Source organism: Thalassophryne amazonica, unplaced genomic scaffold (assembly GCF_902500255.1).
Source record: "Thalassophryne amazonica unplaced genomic scaffold, fThaAma1.1, whole genome shotgun sequence".
Classification (NCBI taxonomy): Eukaryota; Metazoa; Chordata; class Actinopteri; order Batrachoidiformes; family Batrachoididae; genus Thalassophryne; species Thalassophryne amazonica.
The window spans coordinates 89,367-103,290 of NW_022986315.1; the positions used below are offsets into that span (position 1 = coordinate 89,367).

The following is a 13,924-nucleotide window of genomic DNA, read 5'->3' on the forward strand; positions in this document are numbered from 1 at the left end:
AGTAAATGCTTCAGCAGAGCATTAGCATATTAGCTCATATTATAAGCGAAGCGTCGCACAGCGGTGCAAAGCTCACTCATGGTACGGGGTGTCCTAAACAGGAAGTGCCAAAAGTCCACAGTAAAACAGGAAATGTTCAAATGTCAAACACTTCCTGGTTTGACAGAGGAGATCCCATGGAATCTCGCGGGAACTCAGTGGCAAGCTCACACTCAAACAGGAAGTGCCAAATTCTCAGTCACAATCATTGAACTCTACACTACGTGGAATGGGCCCAATCGATCACTGTACCTTGATTGGCCGCTGAGGCGTGAAGCTGGCGGAAGTACAGAAAACGCCATCTTGTGTCCCCCAGAACATCGAACGCCGATATAAAAAAGATGCTCCTTGCACACGCACAATTTAGATTAATAATCGCCGATTTAGCTTTGTTTGATTTGATTTAGCTTTGTTTGCGCCACAAAATGCCATCTTGCGCTGCAATTAATTGCATGAATTGTGATACTCGTGAAAATCATGGGAGAGGACTTTCAGTATTTTCAGTTTTGCTTTATTATGAGTTTTCCATGAAGTTGACAGGCCAGAGTCAGTAATATACATAAAATACATATATTATACAGTAAAGAGTCTGTTGCTCTATAAAAAAGCCCTCCGTAAAGCTAGGACATCTTTCTACTCATCACTAATTGAAGAAAATAAGAACAACCCCAGGTTTCTTTTCAGCACTGTAGCCAGGCTGACAAAGAGTCAGAGCTCTATTGAGCTGAGTATTCCATTAACTTTAACTAGTAATGACTTCATGACTTTCTTTGCTAACAAAATTTTAACTATTAGAGAAAAAATTACTCATAACCATCCCAAAGACGTATCGTTATCTTTGGCTGCTTTCAGTGATGCTGGTATTTGGTTAGACTCTTTCTCTCCGATTGTTCTGTCTGAGTTATTTTCATTAGTTACTTCGTCCAAACCATCAACATGTTTATTAGACCCCATTCCTACCAGGCTGCTCAAGGAAGCCCTACCATTATTTAATGCTTTGATCTTAAATATGATCAATCTATCTTTGTTAGTTGGCTATGTACCACAGGCTTTTAAGGTGGCAGTAATTAAACCATTATTAAAAAGCCATCACTTGACCCAGCTATCTTAGCTAATTATAGGCCAATCTCCAACCTTCCTTTTCTCTCAAAAATTCTTGAAAGGGTAGTTGTAAAACAGCTAACTGATCATCTGCAGAGGAATGGTCTATTTGAAGAGTTTCAGTCAGGTTTTAGAATTCATCATAGTACAGAAACAGCATTAGTGAAGGTTACAAATGATCTTCTTATGGCCTCAGACAGTGGACTCATCTCTGTGCTTGTTCTGTTAGACCTCAGTGCTGCTTTTGATACTGTTGACCATAAAATTTTATTACAGAGATTAGAGCATGCCATAGGTATTAAGGGCACTGCGCTGCGGTGGTTTGAATCATATTTGTCTAATAGATTACAATTTGTTCATGTAAATGGGGAATCTTCTTCACAGACTAAAGTTAATTATGGAGTTCCTCAAGGTTCTGTGCTAGGACCAATTTTATTCACTTTATACATGCTTCCCTTAGGCAGTATTATTAGACGGTATTGCTTAAATTTTCATTGTTACGCAGATGATACCCAGCTTTATCTATCCATGAAGCCAGAGGACACACACCAATTAGCTAAACTGCAGGATTGTCTTACAGACATAAAGACATGGATGACCTCTAATTTCCTGCTTTTAAACTCAGATAAAACTGAAGTTATTGTACTTGGCCCCACAAATCTTAGAAACATGGTGTCTAACCAGATCCTTACTCTGGATGGCATTACCCTGACCTCTAGTAATACTGTGAGAAATCTTGGAGTCATTTTTGATCAGGATATGTCATTCAAAGCGCATATTAAACAAATATGTAGGACTGCTTTTTTGCATTTACGCAATATCTCTAAAATCAGAAAGGTCTTGTCTCAGAGTGATGCTGAAAAACTAATTAATGCATTTATTTCCTCTAGGCTGGACTATTGTAATTCATTATTATCAGGTTGTCCTAAAAGTTCCCTAAAAAGCCTTCAGTTAATTCAAAATGCTGCAGCTAGAGTACTGACGGGGACTAGAAGGAGAGAGCATATCTCACCCATATTGGCCTCTCTTCATTGGCTTCCTGTTAATTCTAGAATAGAATTTAAAATTCTTCTTCTTACTTATAAGGTTTTGAATAATCAGGTCCCATCTTATCTTAGGGACCTCGTAGTACCATATCACCCCAATAGAGTGCTTCGCTCTCAGACTGCAGGCTTACTTGTAGTTCCTAGGGTTTGTAAGAGTAGAATGGGAGGCAGAGCCTTCAGCTTTCAGGCTCCTCTCCTGTGGAACCAGCTCCCAATTCAGATCAGGGAGACAGACACCCTCTCTACTTTTAAGATTAGGCTTAAAACTTTCCTTTTGCTAAAGCTTATAGTTAGGGCTGGATCAGGTGACCCTGAACCATCCCTTAGTTATGCTGCTATAGACGTAGACTGCTGGGGGTTCCCATGATGCACTGTTTCTTTCTCTTTTTGCTCTGTATGCACCACTCTGCATTTAATCATTAGTGATCGATCTCTGCTCCCCTCCACAGCATGTCTTTTTCCTGGTTCTCTCCCTCAGCCCCAACCAGTCCCAGCAGAAGACTGCCCCTCCCTGAGCCTGGTTCTGCTGGAGGTTTCTTCCTGTTAAAAGGGAGTTTTTCCTTCCCACTGTAGCCAAGTGCTTGCTCACAGGGGGTCGTTTTGACCGTTGGGGTTTTACATAATTATTGTATGGCCTTGCCTTACAATATAAAGCGCCTTGGGGCAACTGTTTGTTGTGATTTGGCGCTATATAAAAAAATTGATTGATTGATTGATTGATTAAAACATATAATATATATAATAATATAATAATAATCTGGTCATGGAGGTTCTGGTACCTCCATGACCAGTACAAAATCAAGGACCGAGACGTCGCCCGGTATGGCGGAGCCGGGGCCCCACCCTGGAGCCAGGCCTGGGGTTGGGGCTTGCGCGCGAGCACCTGGTGGTCGGGCCTTAGCCCATGGGCCCGGCCGGGCTCAGCCCGAAAGAGCGACATGGGCCCGCCCTCCTGTAGGTTCACCACCTGCAGAGGGGGCCATGGGGGTCGGGTGCAGCGAGGATAGGGTGGCGGTCAAGGACGGGTGGCCCGGCGGCCCGGTCCATGCTCACAGCCCCTGGCTGTTGGGATGTAGAATGTCACCTCGCTGGGGGGGAAGGAGCCTGAGCTTGTGCAAGAGGTTGAGAGATACCGACTAGAGATAGTCGGGCTCACCTCCACGCACAGCTTGGGCTCTGGTACCCAACTCCTGGAGAGGGGCTGGATGCTTCATTTTTCTGGTGTTGCCCACGGGGAGAGGCAGAGAGCTGGGGTCGCATTGCTTATTGCTCCCCAGCGCAGTTGCCATGTGTTGGAGTTCACTCCTGTGAACGAGAGGGTTGCGTGTGTCCTGTGTCCTACACCTTCGGGTCAGGGACAGGTCTCTCATTGTTGTCTCATCCTATGGGCCGAGCGACAGTGCAGAGTACCCGACCTTCTTGGAGTCCCTGGTAGGGGTACTACATAGCGTTCCAACTGGGGACTCCATTGTTCTCCTGGGGGATTTCAACGCCCACGTGGGCGACGACAGTGAGACCTGGAGGGGGGTGATTGGGAAGCACTAGCACGTCTGTGCTAGTCACAGTTTGTCCATCACGAACACCATGTTCAAGCACAAGGGTGTCCACAAGTGCACATGGCACCAGGACACCCTGAGCCGGAGGTAGATGATTGACTGTGTTGTTGTATCATCTGACCTTCAGCCACGTGTCTCGGACACTCGAGTGAAGAGAGGGGCAGAGCTGTCGACCGATCACCATCTGGTGGTGAGTTGAATCCGCTGGGAGGGGAGGAAGCCAGTCAGACCTTGCAGACCCAAACGTATCGTGAGGGTCTGCTGGGAACGACTGGCGGAACCCTCTGTCAGCGAGGTCTTCAACTACCACCTCCGGGAGAGCTTCTCCCAGATCCCGGGGGAGGTTGGAGACATGGAGTCCGAGTGGATCATGTTCTCCACCTCCATTGTCGATGCGGCCGCTCATAGCTGTGGTCACAAGGTCTCTGGTTCCTGTCGCGGCGGCAATCCCCGAACCCGGTGGTGAAGTGGTGGATGCCGGAGGTAAGGGTTGCCGTCAAGCTGAAGAAGGAGTCCTACTTGTCTTTGTTGGTAGGTGGGACCCCGGAGGCAGCTGACAGGTAGCGGCAGGCCAAGCGTGCCGCAGCCCGTGCGGTCGCAGAGGCAAAAACTCGGGTCTGGGAGGAGTTCGGGGAGGCCATGGAGTAGGACTATCAGTCGGCCTCGAAGAAATTCTGACAAACCGTCCGACGCCTCAGGAGGCGGAAGCAGCTCTCCACCAGCACTGTCTACGGTGCGGGTGGGGAGCTGTTGACCCTGACTGGGGATGTTGTCAGGCGGTGGCAGGAATACTTTGAGGATCTCTAGTAGAGAAGCTTGAATCTTCAACTGGACTGGGTTGCTTGACGCGAGGACGTTTCGCTTCAAATCGCAGAAGCTTCCTCAGCTAAAATTCTTGCTCTGGTGGTCTGACTTCTGTCTTGACTCTTGTAGAGAAGAATAATCAAGAAGTCACAAAAGCTGGAGTTTTAAACCTAACCAGACCCCTCCTACTGAGAGGCAGACTGCTATAGGTTAGTGACTAAACAATAGCTCTAATTAGCACATATTGTGCTCTAGTTAGCACCCTCCTAATGACAGAGCAGCTGTCCCTCTCCTGATGGCTCCCTTGACGACTCTGCTGATGACGTGAATGACTCATTACCATGAACAAAAGACTGAAACTGCTTTGATCTGAGTACCCCATTGTAAACGGGATAAAGCGTGTCTCAGACCCCCTCCCTGGTTAAGGCTGGGTTTCAAATGTTTCACAAAGAATGCCTCCTTGACCCCTCTCTCAAACCATTTCTTCTCTGTGGCTAATATTTTAACTTCCTTGTCCTCAAACGTGTGGTTAGTGTCTTTAAGGTGGAGATGAACTGCAGACTGAGGTCCACTGGCGCCCTCACTGCGGTGCTGGTATAGCCTTTTGTGTAAAGGTTGCTTAGTCTCACCTATGTAGTGTTCGTTACAGTTTTCATGACATCTGATAGAATACACTACATTGAGCGCCTTGGGGCAACTGTTTGTTGTGATTTGGCGCTATATAAGAAAAAAGTTGATTGATTGATTGATTGATTGCTATGTTTGTAACTACCCACCCGGAAGCGAACATTTGCAAACATCAAACAAATGTTCATAGAATGTTTGTTTACTGTTCAGCAAGTTTGTGAACGTTCATGTAATGTTTGTGATGTTTGTCTAATGTTTCCATGTTTGCATGGAAGCAAACATTAGACAAACATGTAAGGAAACATTTGCAAAAATCAATCAAGTGTTCATAGAATGTATGCTTAATGTTCAACATTCACATAATGTTCATGTTGTATGTGTAAAACTTGCCTCTAAATAAAAGTGTGTATATATATATATATATATATATATATATATATACGAGGTCTGTCAATAAAGTAACGGTCCTTTTTATTTTTTTCAAAAACTATATGGATTTCATTCATATGTTTTTACGTCAGACATGCTTGAACCCTCGTGCGCATGCGTGAGTTTTTCCACGCCTGTCGGTGACGTCATTCGCCTGTGAGCACTCCGTGGGAGGAGTCGTCCAGCCCCTCGTCGGAATTCCTTTGTCTGAGAAGTTGCTGAGAGACTGGCGCTTTGTTTGATCAAAATTTTTTCTAAACCTGTGAGACACATCGAAGTGGACATGGTTCGAAAAATTAAGCTGGTTTTCAGTGAAAATTTTAACGGCTGATGAGAGATTTTGAGGTGATTCTGTCGCTTTAAGGACTTCCCACAGTGCGAGACGTCGCTCAGCGCTCTCAGCCGCCGTCGTCAGCCTGTTCAAGCTGAAAACCTCCACATTTCAGGCTCTATTGATCCAGGACGTCGTGAGAGAACAGAGAAGTTTCAGAAGAAGTCGGTTTCAGCATTTTATCCGGATATTCCACTGTTAAAGGAGATTTTTTTAATGAAAGACGTGCGGACGGGTCCGCTCGTCGGGATGCAGCCGCCGCGACGCTCCGCCACAGGAAAAACACCTCTGGTGAAAGCCTTAAGGACAAGTTGGAACATGTCCTGCCTGTTAAACAATTTCTCATATACTCACTCCACTGAAAGCCATCAAAAGCCGCCTGGATTTTACAAATGGTTATCAACATGGAGGTGTTTTTCCTGTGCCGCCGCGCCGCGTCGGCTGCGTCCCGACGCGCGGATCCGTCCGCACGTCTTTCATTAAAAAAATCTCCTTTAACAGTGGAATATCCGGATAAAATGCTGAAACCGACTTCTTCTGAAACTTCTCTGTTCTCTCACGACATCCTGGATTAATAGAGCCTGAAATGTGGAGGTTTTCAGCTTGAAACAGGCTGATGACGCCGCCTGAGAGCGCTGAGCGACGTCTCGCACCGTGGGAAGTCCTTAAAGCGACAGAATCACCTCAAAATCTCTCATCAGCTGTTAAAATTTTCACTGAAAACCAGCTTAATTTTTCGAACCGTGTCCACTTCGATGTGTCTCACAGGTTTAGAAAAAATTTTGATCAAACAACGCGCCAGTCTCTCAGCAACTTCTCAGACAAAGGAATTCCGACGAGGGGCTGGACGACTCCTCCCACAAGGAGTGCTCACAGGCGAATGACGTCACCGACAGGCGTGGAAAAACTCACGCATGTGCACGAGGGTTCAAGCATGTCTGACGTAAAAACATATGAATGAAATCCATATAGTTTTTGAAAAAAATAAAAAGGACCCTTACTTTATTGACAGCCCTCGTATATATATATGTATGTATGTATGTATGTAAAATTTCACATAATAGGAAAACATTAAATATCATTTACTGCCTACAGAAAGTTAATGTTGGACTCCATTTAAATGATGTGTGCAAACATAGGTAGAATAAACAATAGGAAATAATTTAAGCACTCTACCATAACCAAGAATTTGTCGATTTATGATTTATTCAGGCCTACTGAATATACTGTATAATTTCCAGATTACTGTAATAAACTGACAGAGCTAACTCCGAAACATGTCTTGGGGCAACTTGCATAAACATGCACTCTGTTAATTGGAATATTAATTTTTGCAAAATAATTTACATCACTACAGACTGTGATTGTCAGCTACCAAAATATGTTTTTTATGGAAACAGATTGCAATGGCATCTTATTATCCAGACGTCCCACAGACCTGAGTTACATACATTTTGCCAAATTAAAAAAAAGCCTATCTTGGGTTGAGTTGGGTTAAAACCCGCTGTTTAACAGAGCAGAAGAAGAAGACTTAGCTGAGTTACAGCACTCAACTCCGTTCTGTTTTAGCAAATAGAAGTTTGTGTTCCACAAGTTAATTCGCCTGTTCAGTGTCTATACTGTGATTAAGAGACCACTGAGAGCAGAAGAGGAGACTAACGCTGGACGCTCGTCGACTGGGATTCCTCACAAAGAACCACCACATAGCTACCCACGAGTTAGCAGCTAGCTTCAAATGGCGCGGCCTTTGTACCGTGATATCGACGCTGTGACTATCAAAAGAAGGTAACGGAATCTGATGAGCACAAATTCGTTTTAGCCAGAAATAACAAAACTTCCTTGAAGCTTGATTATGCCAGCCATAGATTAATGGGAACCAAACCAACACATTTTTGACTAGCATGGAGCTAACGTTAGCCACAGAGAGGCACAGGCCTAATTAATATTTTGACTAAAACTTGACTAAAATATATACTCTCTTTTATTAGGTGTTGACACAATTGAAATTTAAGTCATGTCAGTGCCCAGAAAGAGACTTTATGAAGATAAGCTTGTGATAATATTTTTGGATTATTGCTTGTTTTTCCGCCCAACAGCAACCACGCCGGCTGCCATAAGAGTTGTTGAATCAGTGAATCCTCCATCTGATCAGTGGGTTGAGTGTTTGCCTGCAGTTGATTCACATCAGCCCAATTATCCCGAGGTTTGTACTGTAATGGTTAAATAAGATTGTATAGTGTCTTGTGCCAGTAGATTCTAAAATTAATGTTCAGCAAGCAAAATATTCAAACATTTCTGGCAAGAAATACTCTATTCTATTTGGGATATAATTTGAAAATAGAGTAAAATCTGTCAGTAATGAAGTTGTATATGCTAACTTTCCTTCCTTAAAGAAATAATTTACAGGCCATGTTACTCAATAAACATATTTATTTATTGCTGATATAAAGTTTCTGAATTTCTTATATAAAAAATTCTATGTCCCTTGCATAATGTTTCATTTGCATAGTGTGTGCATACTGTCTGTGGTACCATACACTTGAAACAGAAGTACTTCTATGCTGTACTACTGAGGTTTACCACCTTATCTGGGGTGGAAAAACTGACCTGTGCCAACAAAAAAAAATAATTTTTTGAGATTCTTTTGGAATAGACCTGAGTAAGCACCAGAATGCATTTGAGATTTCACATTTTTCTGGGGGACAACCACCAGACCCCACCAGGGCCTTGTCAAGATCTTTCAAGTTTTTTTTTTTTTTTCCTCATAGGTCACTTTCATCACTCAGTTCATTCACAGATTTGTCTGTGCTTATGATGAAAGGTCAACAGCATTGGCTTAATCATTTGTGAAGCATAGGATTTAATGTAAAGTGAGAACTTCTGTGTTAAGGTTGTAACATGTGGATCTATATACATTTTGTGTTCCAGGAGAAGCAGAATGACATCATTCACAGTATCAAACAGCTGAATGACAAAGTTGATGCACTGCATCCTTTGACCGTCCCTGAAAGTGTCGGTTCCCAGACATACCAGGAGAGAGAACAATGTGGACGCTGCTGAGATGATCATCTGAAGAATGGCCAGCTCTAAACCAGAAGTGTGGGCTTGAACCAATTACAAGCAGTGCCTGGAAGTAATGGGCCTTCCAGTAAAGTCACTCAAAGAAGTGAGTTAATGTGTTTTCTGTTTGTTAGATCCTCTTCACTTTAATAAAGTTTTACCTTTTTTTTTTTTTTTTTACACACTGTATTATAAACATGCTGTATTTATGGAAACTAGTAACTAAAGGGCCTATCACACTGCATGCTTTATACGCGTCAGGCAACAACTCCCAATGTGTCGTCAGTCATGTTGTGTCAACGCCTCCCTACGACCTGACGCGACGCATGCAGCAGGGGGGCGGAGATTTTCACTCTGATTTTTTTTTTTTCCAGAGGAAAGCTGAGCGATCGCCATGTTGTATATGTATCGATGAAACAAGAAAAAGCTTTAATACAGCAATTTGATTTCACAATCAAATTAATTTTGGGGTTTTAAAAAAACATTTGCAAGGATTTTTCTTCAGAAAACTGCTCTGTATAAATGAGCAGTCCTGTGACACGTTTCTGTTTTGTAGAGATCAGTGGTTTCTGCCAGGAGTCTTCCATGTTTGGACCCGACACGTTGTTTCTATTGGACAGTGCGAAGCTTTGTCACAGTTCAGAGCGCCAAAAGTTGGATTGGGTTGAACTTTGAACGTCATTCTGTTGACAAGCAGGAATGCGCACACTCCTGGTAGAAGCATCTGTTTAGCTCAGCTTTTGACGCGACACTTCTAACGCCTGTAAAAAGCTACGTGTTTCATTGAAACGATTTGTGATGCCTCTGACACTTCCAAGCATGCGGTGTGAAAGGCCCTTTACACAAATAGCGTTGGGTACAGAGGATTAATCATTTTTGTCTGATCTGCTTTCACCTGTGTGGTATACCTCGCTGATAACTAACCTGAGAAAAATTCTGCAAGCAAATAAACAGCTTGTTAAAAATATAGGGCCTGTCCAATAAGGAGTTGAGTTGAATACCAGTTATGACCATGCCGCTCAAATTATACAGTATCTGAACAGGAAAGTATATATAATTGCTTATGACTAACAATGGAAATGTTCAACTTGCAGCTCAAGAGTGCTAATGACAGGCTTGATGGTGAGGACAAGTGAACCAGGCACCAGAGGAATGCCCTAATCAATACCTTAACTGCATACACCCCTGGAATGGAACAAGGGAAGAATACGGTAACGAGCATTGTCAGGGGCTGCTTGTACACTACGGCTCCCGTTTATCTTTGGCAGTGCTTCAGCAGTCAGGGCAAGTCAGGAACCGTCAACGGCAGCCTTGCCAGGGACGTGCCACAAATTTACAGAGTTGTCATGGAGGCTGCAATAAATATCACATCAATCATCATTTCTACAATTGTGCCATAATCCGAAGATGTCCTATCCAAGCAGAAGAATTATAGACGGGACCATCCTGAACTTCTTCCTGACCCAGATTACAGGTTTGAGAAACTAACAATCTTGCAAATCTGTCTTTTTTTGGGGGGGGGGGGGGGGGTGACACCCAGTCACAGTAGAGAGGCACCGTGACGTCTGGTCTCTCTCCGCCTGCTAATGCAACATGGCAGAATCTGCTCCAAAACAGATTAATTTCCGTGTAAATCTAACATGTCTATCATATAGTATGTAAAAGCTACTGAAAAACACTTCAAAAACGGAAAACAAGACATCTCGTAGACATCAGTGTGCACACATCCTGCAGTCGATGGTAACTTCCACATTTTTCAGAAGCTCAGGCATGTGCACACGCATGATCTCCTTTGGATGCCATTAAAATGTCATTGAGTTTATCCTACAACACCAATATAAACATACAGAGGCAAATATATTAGAGATACACAGATAACACAATAAAGGGCATATATATATATATATATATGCATACACACACACTCAACAAAAATATAAACGCAACACTTTTGGTTTTGCTCCCATTTTGTATGAGATGAACTCTGATTTATTGTATAGCACCTTCAACTGCACCACAGACTAAAACAGTTAAATGTGGTCTATTAAACATTAGGTCTCTCTCTTCTAAGTCCCTGTTAGTAAATGATATAATAATTGATCAACATATTGATTTATTCTGCCTTACAGAAACCTGGTTACAGCAGGATGAATATGTTAGTTTAAATGAGTCAACACCCCCGAGTCACACTAACTGTCAGAATGCTCGTAGCACGGGCCGAGGAGGAGGATTAGCAGCAATCTTCCACTCCAGCTTATTAATTAATCAAAAACCCAGACAGAGCTTTAATTCATTTGAAAGCTTGACTCTTAGTCTTGTCCATCCAAATTGGAAGTCCCAAAAACCAGTTTTATTTGTTATTATCTATCGTCCACCTGGTCGTTACTGTGAGTTTCTCTGTGAATTTTCAGACCTTTTGTCTGACTTAGTGCTTAGCTCAGATAATTATAGTGGGCGATTTTAACATCCACACAGATGCTGAGAATGACAGCCTCAACACTGCATTTAATCTATTATTAGACTCTATTGGCTTTGCTCAAAAAGTAAATGAGTCCACCCACCACTTTAATCATATCTTAGATCTTGTTCTGACTTATGGTATGGAAATAGAAGACTTAACAGTATTCCCTGAAAACTCCCTTCTGTCTGATCATTTCTTAATAACATTTACATTTACTCTGATGGACTACCCAGCAGTGGGGAATAAGTTTCATTACACTAGAAGTCTTTCAGAAAGCACTGTAACTAGGTTTAAGGATATGATTCCTTCTTTATGTTCTCTAATGCCATATACCAACACAGTGCAGAGTAGCTACCTAAACTCTGTAAGTGAGATAGAGTATCTCGTCAATAGTTTTACATCCTCATTGAAGACAACTTTGGATGCTATAGCTCCTCTGAAAAAGAGAGCTTTAAATCAGAAGTGCCTGACTCCGTGGTATAACTCACAAACTCGTAGCTTAAAGCAGATAACCCATAAGTTGGAGAGGAAATGGCGTCTCACTAATTTAGAAGATCTTCACTTAGCCTGGAAAAAGAGTCTGTTGCTCTATAAAAAAGCCCTCCGTAAAGCTAGGACATCTTTCTACTCATCACTAATTGAAGAAAATAAGAACAACCCCAGGTTTCTTTTCAGCACTGTAGCCAGGCTGACAAAGAGTCAGAGCTCTACTGAGCTGAGTATTCCATTAACTTTAACTAGTAATGACTTCATGACTTTCTTTGCTAACAAAATTTTAACTATTAGAGAAAAAATTACTCATAACCATCCCAAAGACGTATCGTTATCTTTGGCTGCTTTCAATGATGCCGGTATTTGGTTAGACTCTTTCTCTCAGATTGTTCTATCTGAGTTATTTTCATCAGTTACTTCATCCAAACCATCAAAATGTCTATTGGACCCCATTCCTACCAGGCTGCTCAAGGAAGCCCTACCATTATTTAATGCTTCGATCTTAAAGATGATCAATCTATCTTTATTAGTTGGCTATGTACCACAGACTTTTAAGGTGGCAATAATTAAACCATTACTTAAAAAGCCATCACTTGACCCAGCTATCTTAGCTAATTATAGGCCAATCTCCAACCTTCCTTTTCTCTCAAAAATTCTTGAAAGGGTAGTTGTAAAACAGCTAACTGATCATCTGCAGAGGAATGGTCTATTTGAAGAGTTTCAGTCAGGTTTTAGAATTCATCATAGTACAGAAACAGCATTAGTGAAGGTTACAAATGATCTTCTTATGGCCTCAGACAGTGGACTCATCTCTGTGCTTGTTCTGTTAGACCTCAGTGCTGCTTTTGATACTGTTGACCATAAAATTTTATTACAGAGATTAGAGCATGCCATAGGTATTAAAGGCACTGCACTGCGGTGGTTTGAATCATATTTATCTAATAGATTACAATTTGTTCATGTAAATGGGGAATCTTCTTCACAGACTGAAGTTAATTATGGAGTTCCACAAGGTTCTGTGCTAGGACCAATTTTATTCACTTTATACATGCTTCCCTTAGGCAGTATTATTAGACGGTATTGCTTAAATTTTCATTGTTACGCAGATGATACCCAGCTTTATCTATCCATGAAGCCAGAGGACACACACCAATTAGCTAAACTGCAGGATTGTCTTACAGACATAAGGACATGGATGACCTCTAATTTCCTGCTTTTAAACTCAGATAAAACTGAAGTTATTGTACTTGGCCCCACAAATCTTAGAAACATGGTGTCTAACCAGATCCTTACTCTGGATGGCATTACCCTGACCTCTAGTAATACTGTGAGAAATCTTGGAGTCATTTTTGATCAGGATATGTCATTCAAAGCGCATATTAAACAAATATGTAGGACTGCTTTTTTGTATTTACACAATATCTCTAAAATTAGAAAGGTCTTGTCTCAGAGTGATGCTGAAAAACTAATTCATGCATTTATTTCCTCTAGGCTGGACTATTGTAATTCATTATTATCAGGTTGTCCTAAAAGTTCCCTGAAAAGCCTTCAGTTAATTCAAAATGCTGCAGCTAGAGTACTGACGGGGACTAGAAGGAGAGAGCATATCTCACCCATATTGGCCTCTCTTCATTGGCTTCCTGTTAATTCTAGAATATAATTTAAAATTCTTCTTCTTACTTATAAGGTTTTGAATAATCAGGTCCCATCTTATCTTAGGGACCTCATAGTACCATATCACCCCAATAGAGCGCTTCGCTCTCAGACTGCAGGCTTACTTGTAGTTCCTAGGGTTTGTAAGAGTAGAATGGGAGGCAGAGCCTTCAGCTTTCAGGCTCCTCTCCTGTGGAACCAGCTCCCAATTCAGATCAGGGAGACAGACACCCTCTCTACTTTTAAGATTAGGCTTAAAACTTTCCTTTTTGCTAAAGCTTATAGTTAGGGCTGGATCAGGTGACCCTGAACCATCCCTTAGTTA

At 42.2% G+C, this 13,924-nt stretch overlaps 1 protein-coding gene across 1 annotated transcript in view; it reads right to left on the reverse strand.

The window, feature by feature from the left end:
* LOC117506043 (glucose-6-phosphate exchanger SLC37A2-like) overlaps positions 1-13,924 on the reverse strand; it is a gene marked incomplete at its 5' end in the record, with an annotated part of 117,567 nt that overhangs the window by 67,432 nt on the left and 36,211 nt on the right. The window lies entirely within an intron of this gene.